Source organism: Pleurodeles waltl, chromosome 7 (assembly GCF_031143425.1).
Source record: "Pleurodeles waltl isolate 20211129_DDA chromosome 7, aPleWal1.hap1.20221129, whole genome shotgun sequence".
NCBI classification, from domain to species: Eukaryota; Metazoa; Chordata; class Amphibia; order Caudata; family Salamandridae; genus Pleurodeles; species Pleurodeles waltl.
Window position 1 is genome coordinate 567,612,430 of NC_090446.1, and position 11,326 is coordinate 567,623,755.

The window sequence follows — 11,326 nt, forward strand, 5'->3', positions numbered from 1 at the left end:
TAACAGGGGTGTATTGGATCTACAAGTATGAGACCTCACCAGGCTCCATGTGCTCCAGATCGTGAAAGAGGAGGCCTTTGCCATGGCCTCCTGAGTACAGCCACAGACTCCAGGATTTCTCCTCGGTCCACTTTGCAGAGATCTTCACGAGGGTTGACAGGAGTTTGCTCAACTTGTGCTTAGGCTAGACACCCTAGGACCACTCATCTCAGGGTTTCAAAGACCATCTCTAGGTCAAAGGCCAGGAAAGAAAATGAGGAGAAGACTGAAAGGTCTTGCAGCATGGTATAAAACGGCTTTGATGTGAATGAATAAAGTTGAGACGTCCTTAAAGGAGCTTCCTAAAATGTATCTGCCGAGGATTTTGGAGTCCTTTTTCAAGATGGATGGAGCTCTGTATGTTCTGTCTCTGTATGTTGAAAGAGATCTTTCCCTGGTTTTGTCAATTACACCAATAATAGCCATACTTGACATGGAGGGGGAAATGTCCAGCTTCCATGCTGTTGCATATATCAAAGCCGGCTTAGGAAGCTGCATGCCTGCATAAATAGTATGAAATTAGTTTTGGAGTGGTCTGAGCCCAATGTCTTTCCAGGCACCATCCATCAGGGGTTCCTTAATTTCCTGTCTTATTGATCTACCCATCCATCTATTACCTATTTTCAGCAGTAATGTTACTCCCCTTAGGAAGCCCTCCACGGCATCTGGAGTGAGTGTGTGTGTGTGTTTGTATGGGGGCTGGATTCTCATAGTTGTTCTTATAATTTTAGATAACAAGCATAAACAGCCCTGTTGATGTCACATAGACAGTATATAAAATACATGTAATAGTGGTTATTGTGATGATGGGAAATGGTACCTGTTTTTTTTCAAAAGCACAGTGATGTACCAGTTGATAATTCAGATTTTCCATTTTATCTGTATTCAGTGTATTCAAATGTTTCTGAAATGGTGACAGATGAGCAGTTCAGCAGTGGAAAAGGTAGTGCTGAACATCAGCAGTGTTCTTGAACTGAATACAAAAATGACGTTTAAGTAACTACTTACACGCTAGTGTGATATTTGTAATAGGTAAATTGATCGTTTCTAGGACACTGATAAGCATGTTCTTGTTTAGTCGTTTGAATATCACACCAAAATAAGTATTACTGTAAATTCATATTAAATTTATTATTACAATGAAATATGTTATTAGTAAATTATTAACTATCTGCTCTTCTTATTCTGCAGCATCTTCTTAAAAAGCTGAAGCACGATGTCCCATTTTCATCATCTTCATAATAGATTTCTGCAGCAAAATTTTCCTGGAATGGAAGTATAGAAATATCAAGTGGATTGTTGTTCTTATTGGAAATACCCCAATAAATGTATTTCTTCAGTTTTCTCTTTTCCACTTTTCCAATCACAACAATACTCAACCAATTCCATTTATTCAAAAGTCCAATTTGAGCAATCAGGAAGCCAATTAGAATTATGCCTTCTGATTAGGCCCTATATTTTTATTTTTAATGCCACGCCTGAAAACACCCCAACACCTTCTACCCTACTTTTAAACTCATCAGACATTTGATGTACTGGATCCAAATGAAATATGTTCACATATTAAGGACCACTATCTAGTCTGCCACAGGTCTAGTTATGATAACACTTATATCCAAAACAAAGAACGTCAGTACATTGCGTTTTCTACATTGTAAACATTTACATCGACATGTAAAGCATTTTAACGTAATTTACTTTTGTAAATACTATTTGCATTATTTACAAACACAACTCAGCATTGTTTTATACTCTAAACTGCTACTTTTTTTTCAAAGTGAATCCATATGTATTCCAATTTTTCAGCTGAGCTGTTCTGTTCTGTCTCTGTTGGCAACTTTCTATGAATATTATGTAATTGCTTCCACAGTCTGAAAGCCTAGCATTGTACGACTGTTTTCAAGAATCAACACTGCCACCTACGGGATCTTTAGGAAAAGGCATAGTTCTTTTTAGAACTATTTTTCGAACATAAAGAAATTAGTGTGTTATTTATTCATTTATTTCTCAAAGTTTGCTCCCATATCTATTTAAATACACAGTTTAGATAGAAAGCAATTGCAGAAAACATTGCAATTAGTATATTAAAATATTATATTAAAATAAAATTACTTCCCACCCTTTGCCCCACATAACTGTAATGACCCAAATCTAAAATGTGCATTATTCTTCTTACAAACTTAATTTTACAATACAGCATTCCATATTTAAAGTTTGGAGGAGTGGTGGGAGAGACTGCAGGGGACTCCTGGCCCATGAGATGAATCCTACATCATCCTGCTGCTCTAATGCAGCAACATGCCCAGAAATGAGCGCCGCTGCGTGCAAGTGATAGGACGGCCGTAAGCGCTGGGAGCCTTGACCGAGCTGCATCCCAGCGGGGGGCCTGGAAAGAACGCGAGGCCTAAAATGTCCCTGGTTGTTCTTTTGCGATCGCAACGATGTACGATGCCGGCGGGAGGGCCTGGAAAGCAGTATCCGAGAGAAGGCTATGATGCTGGGGGCCCGTAAGGCCTCATGCAAACGATGACAGCGCCAGGCTGACAAGGTTACCATTGCCTGAGGTGCCGAGAAGCCGGGAGAAGGACTGCTACCTGAGTCTGTGGGGATAGTTGTCCCCATGGAAGTCCCCTGCCTGATCCCCCAAAGCCAGAGACACCCACTGTGTGCTGGAGTACCGCCTGCTACTGGACATGAGCCCACTGAGTAGCCCTATTGATGTCCCTGGGGCTCGAGTTGAAGAAGGGGCCTAAAGGATCTGGGGTGAAAGACTGTGGGCATCCTGAATGACCTGCGGTTTGCGGAGCCATGGAGTCGGAGAGTTCCTGTTATTTGGTGATACTACAGATCCCAGCTGGCGAGTGCGGAGAGGGATCGCAGCCTGTAGGCGTCTGTCCTATACACGTCTGGGTGCTGCTGAATGGAATAGTGGTGCATGCTGAGACCCAGAGAAACTGTGGCCCATATTTATACTTTTTGACACAAATCAGCGCTAACGCCGATTTGCTTCAAAAAGTTTTCTTCTGGCTAACGCCATTCCAACGCACCAGCTGGCGCCTTATTTAAGGAATGACGTTAGCCGGCACTGCGGCCTGGTTAGCGTAAAAATAAATGATGGTAACCGGGCAGCGGAGACGAAGGGAAGACTGGGGGTTTGCGCCAAAGAATGGTGCAAGTCAGGGTAGAGGTAAAAATATTGTCTCTAACCTGACTAGCGCCATTTCTTGACGCACAAGCCCCATGGAAATGACTCTTGTCTTAGCAAAGACAGGAGTCATGCCCCCCTGCCCAATGGCCATAATGGCATGTAGGGGGGCCGAAGTTAGGCCCCCCTATGCCACTTAAAAATAAAATAAAATTATACTTACCTGCACTCACTGTGGATGGGTCCCCCCATCCATGTGTGTCTTCCAGGGGTGCGCAAGGGTGGCAGGGGGTGTCCCTGGGTGCAGGGAAGGGCACCTGTGGACTGCTCCCATGGCCTCCCACCATAAAATGAGCCCACAGGTCCCTTAACGCCTGCCCTGACCCAGGCGTTAGAAAACAGCGCAAATCCGGCTGGGCACCATGTTTTAAGGCCCGCCTCGTCCTGTGCGTGATTTTGACACCGGAGGATAAATAAGGCGAACATGCCTTAGAGTCATTTTTTGCACAGGGACGCCTACCTTGAATGTCATTAGCGCAAGGTAGGTTTTCACGTACAAATAATGGCGCACACTCCATAACTTTGGAGCTAGACGGGTCTAGCGCCAAAGTATAAATATGGAGTTACGTTTGCACTGAATTTGCTCCAAAATAAATGGCGCAAATCCGGAGCAAACAGGGTATAAACATGGGTCTGTGTTTTTGGCCTTATATATAACTGTGAAGTGCGCTGGGGACGGCTCCGTGGCTTGACAATCGTCACAGACAAAGTACTTCGAGGCACCCAGCAGACACAAATCGATCAATATACAACCTCTAGTCCTGGGTGTGCCCTGCTGGCTGACACCCGATGGGGGAATGGGGGGGAGCAAGCAAAGATTGATTTGGTCTCCATGGACATGAACATGCTGGCGGTAAACTTCTGTAACGTAGCCAAAAGTGTGCACTGAAGATGCAGTGGTCTCTCCTGGTGCTTCAATTTGCGCTTTCTGGGATTCCCTAAGGGTGTGGAGGGAACCACTCCTGAACTCTTTCTTGAATGGTGACTCAAAACTGCGCTGCTGGAGGCTGACTTGTAGCCTGTCTTCATAGTGGAATGGGCCCACGGGACACTGGTGCGACTGCGTCACTGGGGGGCCACCACTGACAGTAATTGCAAAGATTCACAACCTCATAGATAGGGATGCTTTCCTGCTGGGGGGCTAGCGGTTGTGAGAATCTCACATTTGAGTACCTCATTATCCGGATATCCTCTGATTAAACGCATTGGGCTAGATTTACAAGGCTATTTCACCACCGGAACGTCACTTTTAATGACACATCCTGTGGCGCTATGCACTGCGCTGTATTTACAAGGTGGTGTTAAGCCATTATTTGTGGTTGAATCCCACCTTGTAAATACAGTCCCTTCACACTCAGCACTTTGCGTGGGAGGGGCAAGCAATAGGTGTTGCTGTGGGAGTGCCACAGCAACACCCATTACATTTTGATGCTGCCCCAGATTTACAAGTTTTTCATAGACCTGGGGCAGAGACAAAATCTTTCGCCACCCCGGGGGTAGCGTTAGCATGGTGCAACGAGGAGAAATGCTTTTATTCTCCTCGTTTTTTACTCTTTCTATGTGTGCTGCATTATGCAGCACACATAGTAAGAAGAAAAGGCCACTAAAGATTGTTTTTGTGCAGAAAGGTGTCCCTTCCTGCACAAAAACTATCTCTCCCGCAGCGCAGCCATCCTTGCACCCTGGTGTTAGCACAGGGGGCAACACAGGGGTGAGCCGTATTCTATTAAATACGGCGCCTCCCTGCATTTTGAAAATGACGGAGCGCAACGCTGCCAAATTTAGGGCAGCGTCACGCTCTGTCATTTTCTTGTAAATTTGGGCCATTGTGTGCAACAGCTGTGACAAACGTTTGAAGGGGGTTTGAAACAGAAACTGAAGGCTGTGAGTCTAAAATATATGCTACTATGCCCTGCAAAACTGAAGGTACTGCACAAGGTTTTCCAGTGACCATCTCCAATGGTACATAATGGGCCCTGGTGAACACATCAGAATGGATCAACAGGGAGGTGACGGGGCAGACGCAGGAGGGACTCTCACTCAGAAACCCGTGTGGTGGTGACACAGGAATGTCAGCGATTGGAGAGAGAGGAAGCTAGGGCCTTGGTGGAGATGGTCAGTTCAGCAGCCTCCGCTGAGAGTGGTTCGGACATGGTGGAGGACTTGCGGAACTCACTGCAACATAAACCCCAATGTGGCATGTTGGTAATTGTTAACGCCACTTTGTCAATGGCTCAGTGTGGCGCTGTGGATGCTGTGTGGACTGTGAAGGATGAACAAATCCAGCTGCAACAGACGACTTGGGTGCAGGACACTGGGGGGTGGTTATAAGTGACTCTTACGCTGAACTGCATAGTGTGCCTCATTGGGTCAATGTGCTTTTTGTTGGTGTGCTGTGTAGTGCATCGAGTGGCAAAATATGGAACGGCGATGGATGATCCTTCAAGTCACCCCCCTTCTTTTATTTTCTTCTCTTTTCCTTTCTTAGGTACCTTCCCTTCTTATCTCCCCTTCTATCTCCCTCTTATTTGATGTTGTGGTAGCATTTGAGGTGAGGGAAACAGTGCATGGGGGGTGTGACTGGTGCATATGGTGTGCTGTTACCGCCTGTTGAGGGGTGTGTGATGTGGCTGTAGTAGAGGTTAGTTAGGGGTCAGAATGTATCTCGGGCAGACCGACAGTGAGTCGGACGTGAGGTATAGCTCCCTCCCAAGATACTATTTGGTCACGCAGTGTCTTCCCCACATGCTATAGGAGTTACGCAAAGTTATTTTGTTTAGTACATTCAGGGAGTGGGGTGGGAGTCTGTTATGGATGGGGAGCACAGTACTGCTTGGTTAGTGTTTACCTGGAAAGGCAGGTGGGGCAGTGAGTGTTTGTTGGACTCTGGTTTATGCAAGATACTGATATACAAAGCCCTTATCGTGGGTGCACAAGGGAGATGCAGTTGACGTGGGTGCCTGAGATGTGGGCCAGGGAGGGACCGGTCTGGGCCGGTGGGAAGTGGGAAAATCAGCTGACAATGTCTGAACACATGCATATGGTCCCCTTGAACGTGAGGGGACTGAATACTTTTGTCAAGCGATACAGAGTGAATGCCTATTGGAAAGACTGGGCGTACATATAGCAATGATACAGAAAATGCGTCTACTGGGGGTGGAACACAGAATTTGCAAAATAGATGGATTGGCCAGATTTACTCCTCTACTTACTCAAGAGATTCCGGAGGGGGGGGGGGGTTGAGCTGGATGACCCCTAATGTCCAATTCCAACTGTGCAGTTTCACAGCAGATTTAGAGGGAGATATGTATATGTGCCTAATGGGGATGATGGGGAGTACTGTACACTGGAGGGGAAATTACTCCTGTATGTGGGGTGCTTGGGCAAACAACTTCACTGTGTACTTGATGGCCTGCAGGATATCTGAAAAATTTGGTCAAATCGTAGGAAAGAATATGCATTTATGAATCACATTCAATGAAGAAATGAATCTGTCATTGAGCACGCAATTTAATTACTCTTTAGTCTGATCATCTTTGTTACTCCTGAGAAAAAAGACAATCAAATTACAGCAATATATTATATAAACAAGGAAATATATACACAACAAAAAATTATACAACACATACATAAAATGTTCAACATTAAATATTAAACATAATAATTGGTCCAACATTCCTCTCCTTATTCTGAAAACCATGTGGTGATCACTGATAACTATACTAAAAATCCACATGTGAGAGATGGTTGCCTGATCTGTCACAGTCCTAAATCGTACTTGTTTTCATCCCTATTCAAAAAGGGAGATGGAAGGGCTGTGATATAAAGTCCTTAAAGGATAAATTAAATCTTCCCTGCAACCTCTCAATTTATAGAAAGTCGACACGTTTCGGCCCCTTCAACTATGGGCCTCTACAGGACTAATGGAGAGAGCCAAGCCTAATGAATACAGACAATAATGTCACAACATGACTCTTAATCTTGGTCCTAAGCAAACTACCACCATGAAATCACCAAGTGTACATATTAAGATAAAAATTAACTGCTCTATGCAATCCATAGCCCCACCTATGTGTTTTAAAATACTTTGCATGCTGTCCAAAAAGTGTTCCAAACATGTATAACCCTCTGTATTACCCACATGTGCCTTATTTCTTTTTTTCACACAGGTGGAGGGCCATGAACAGTTTTGTGGGCAGAATTTCTGTCAAATGCTGTACTCACCCATGGAAGGAGATACTTCTATATGTTCCAAGTAGTTGCTGATTTTTATTATTCTTTCGTTGCACAAATGGTCTACAAATTATACAATGACACTAGTAATGACAAAATGTTTCATGAGGCCATTACGTTTAAATACCTTATTCAAATGCCAGTACTTACTTATTTTGTTTTCTGCAGAATACGCTTGTTATGTTTGACACTCCCGACGATACCAAATGGGGAGGGGTCATTTTACAGCGTGTGCTGTAACACGCTGCAAATGTGTTTTCCCCCCTGCAGATCGGGGAAAAGTAGTTGAGCCCCTGACGTAAGGGGAGTTAATAAATGGGCTGGGTTGGCGTGGCGCCAACAGTTACGAGCCGGACCAAATCGATTTGTGTTTGGTGTGTTTATTTATGCGGCGGCGCCAGAGATCTAGTTTGCATCCAGAGGCTATTGTTAGGCCGTACACGACCTAACAACGCTGAGGGACTGTTTTAATCTACTCGTTCCTCCTAACAGCTGGGTGAAAGCTCCGATTCCTCGAAACGCAGAGGAAATCGGCAGCAACCGGAAGTGCCTAAAACTTCGCTACTCCCATGGCGGCCATCTTTAAACCAAAACATTGTATCTCATGTGGCGGCCACCTTAAAGTGAATATTATTTAAATAACGTTTAAATACCTTATTCTAATGCCAGTACTTACTTATTTTGTTTTCGACAGAATCCACTGAGGAACTTGTTTAATCTACTTGTTCCTCCTGACAGCTGGGTGATAGCTCTGATTCCTCGAGACACAGAGGAATTCAGCAGCACCCGGAAGTGCCTAAAACTTCGCTACTCCCGTGGCGGCCATCTTTAAACCAAAACACTGTTTCTCATGTGGGGGCCATCTTAAAGTGGATATTATTTAAAGAACATGAATCTGGTCCTTTTGGGATTTATTTACTCCAAACTATTTTAAGTTAACCTACATATTTATAACAAGTAATAAATGTCTCTGCAGGTGTGTCAAACAATTAACTCAATATTACAGTATTTATATTTCAAAATCAAGCCACATGTGCATTCCATGTTTCTCGATCTAGGAAACACCTAAAACATAAATAATATGTAACCATACTTCTAACATCAGGGGATCCATTATTTACACCAAGCTATATTACAAAACTATATTACCCTAAAGATAATCTGATGATTATTTACAAAGGAGTCTAACTTATTTTTGTCTTTTTTTCAAAACAGATCCAGATTCCAGGCCAATTATATCAAAGCCCACATTTCGTCCTGGTCATTCAGACCATGTCTTGCTGTTCCAAATTTCTCAATAAATTGTGCTTCCCTTCTAATTAGGTGGTTTGAGACTGGTCGTCCATCTCCTTTAGTATGATCCACCTCCAATACTGTCCACCATATGCCATCTGGTGTATGGTTCAATTCGCAGTAATAGTATTCCACCAATGGCGCACTTCTGATGGCGCACTTAATTCTTGATCTATGTTGAAGGATCTTTAACTGTTGTGATGTCTGCCCTATATAAACCAACTCACAGAGGCACTTAATACAATAAATTACATTTTTTGTATTACAATTTGAAAAATTTACTTGTCGATGTACCAGTCCATTCAAGCTTACTTCATTCGATTCACTAGTAAATTGACATGCTACGCAATTTTTACATTTGTAGTGTCCCTGCAAAGGTGGAAGTTGTAACAATATTCTTAGGTCTTTTTTCTTTTCAACGACAGGGTATGTAGCCTTAACCCAACGATCCTGTAAATTACGAGCTCTCTTGAACACAAACAGTGGTTCTTCAATATCTAATCTGGCCCGGATTCTCCAATTCGTCTCAATGATAGACCTTATTTTATTGGCGTTAGGACTGTAGGTGATAACACAAGTTAATGGATTATCTTTTTGATGTTGCTTAGGAGTCAGTAGAGTTTCCCTGGGAGTAAACCATGCTCTTTTTTATGTCGATTTGACCAGTTTTTTAGGGTACCCTCTGTTGATCAATTTGGTTACCAAATCTGGTGCATTTTTAAAGTAGTCCTCTTTATTGCTACAATTCCTCCAGATCCGGAGGAACTGGCCATAAGGAAGATTTTCTTTCAAAGTTCTTGGATGAGCACTCGTAAAATACAGTAGGGTATTACGGTCAGTTGGTTTCTTATATAAACTTACTTCTAGATGGCCCTCATTGGAGATGATCCATAGATCAAGAACATTTATTCTTTTGGTGTTGTCATGCATCTGGTGTGCACCGGTTAAGCCATTCATAGAAGGCTAACAAAGTAATCGGATCTCCTTGCCAGATCATGAATATATCATCTATATATCTAAACCATTTTATAATGTTCTTACTGAAGGGATTAGAATTGTTATACACCCATTTCTTTTCAAAACAGTCCATTACTAGGTTAGCTACCTCTGATGCAAAGCTGCACCCCATAGCTACTCCTTTGATCTGTAGGAACATCATCTCTTTATATACAAGGACATTTTTTGTTAGACATAAGCTGGCCAAAGTGGTTAGAAATTCAGTAGGGGTGTTGATTGGTGAAGACCTTGTGTCAAGAACCTGTCTGATTACTTCTATTTTCTCAACTTGGGGAATATTTGTGTAAAGTGCCGCAACATCAAAGGTCACCAAAATGTAATTGTGTTCATCAAATGGTAAGTCTTCTATTTTATTAATTATGTCCATAGAATCACGGACATATGCTTGCGTTTGGGCTATAAATGGTTTTTAAAAAGTATCAAAGTATTGAGCCAGAGGCTCTAAAATAGAGCCACATGCCGAAACGATAGGGCGACAAAGCAAAAACAACAAGTGATGGAGGGAATGCTGAACATTGTCAAACATTCACCCCCAGTACAGTGATCTGGGCCTAAATCCATCGTTTTTTTGCTGCCCATGCCATTCCAGTTTGGACCCAGCCATATGCAAATCAGTCTTGACCCTGTTCCCCATGGGAACAGTCCAGCCCGAACTGCTAGGCCAGGTCTTCCCTGGACTGGAAACAAGCATCCTGGGACCGGTTTCGGGGTTTCACCCCTCATCAGCCAGGCTAGCTTGAATCCAGTGGCATGGGGAAGCAAGGGACCCACGTCTGGGCATACCCTTCCCACTTAGGGCGACAAAGCAAAAACAACAAGTGATGGACAGAATGCTGAACATTGTCAAACATTCACCCCCAGTACAGTGATCTGGGCCTAAATCCATCGTTTTTTTGCTGCCCATGCCATTCCAGTTTGGACCCAGCCATATGCAAATCAGTCTTGACCCTGTTCCTTGGCTGGGTCCAAACTGGGGTGGCATGGTGAGCAAAAGAACGATGGATTAAACCCAGATCTGTGACTGGGGGTGAGTGTTTGCATTGTTCAGCACTCCGTCCATCATCCTTTCGTTTTGCTGAAACGATAGGTCTGCCTGGTGGATTCTCCAAGTTTTTATGGATTTTAGGAAGGATATAGAAGCGCGGTATTCTCCTGTCGCTTTGATTAAGAAATTCATATTCTTTTTTAACAAATCCATTTATTATCAAGGGCTTCCCTTGTAATGGATTCAATTCTAGCTCGTAAGTGCCTTGAGGGGTCTTCCTCGATGGCACAGTAATGGTCTTGGTTATTAAGCTGTCTCATTACTTCCAAATCATACTGTTCTTTACTCCATATTATTATACCCCCACCTTTGTCGGCTGGCTTGATGATAATATCTTGATAATTGGCTAAAGTGCAAATTGCCTCTTTTTCCATCTTGGTACAGTTCTCCCTAAAGAAGATTTTTTTGGTGTTCAAGATATCAATTCCCTTAGTACTACATCTTCAAATACTGTTATTTCTGTAGGCATATCTTTCCTCTCTGGACAGAAAGAA

General features: G+C 43.3%; 1 long non-coding RNA gene across 1 annotated transcript; it reads right to left on the reverse strand.

Moving 5' to 3' along the window:
- Positions 1-1,145: 1,145 nt before the first annotated feature.
- Positions 1,146-8,006, reverse strand: LOC138247282 (uncharacterized). Its single transcript, XR_011194408.1, has 2 exons — positions 7,628-8,006; positions 1,146-1,304 (listed from the first exon to the last, which is right to left on the reverse strand). It is a non-coding gene; the product is annotated as an uncharacterized lncRNA (long non-coding RNA).
- Between the last annotated feature and the right edge of the window lie 3,320 nt (positions 8,007-11,326).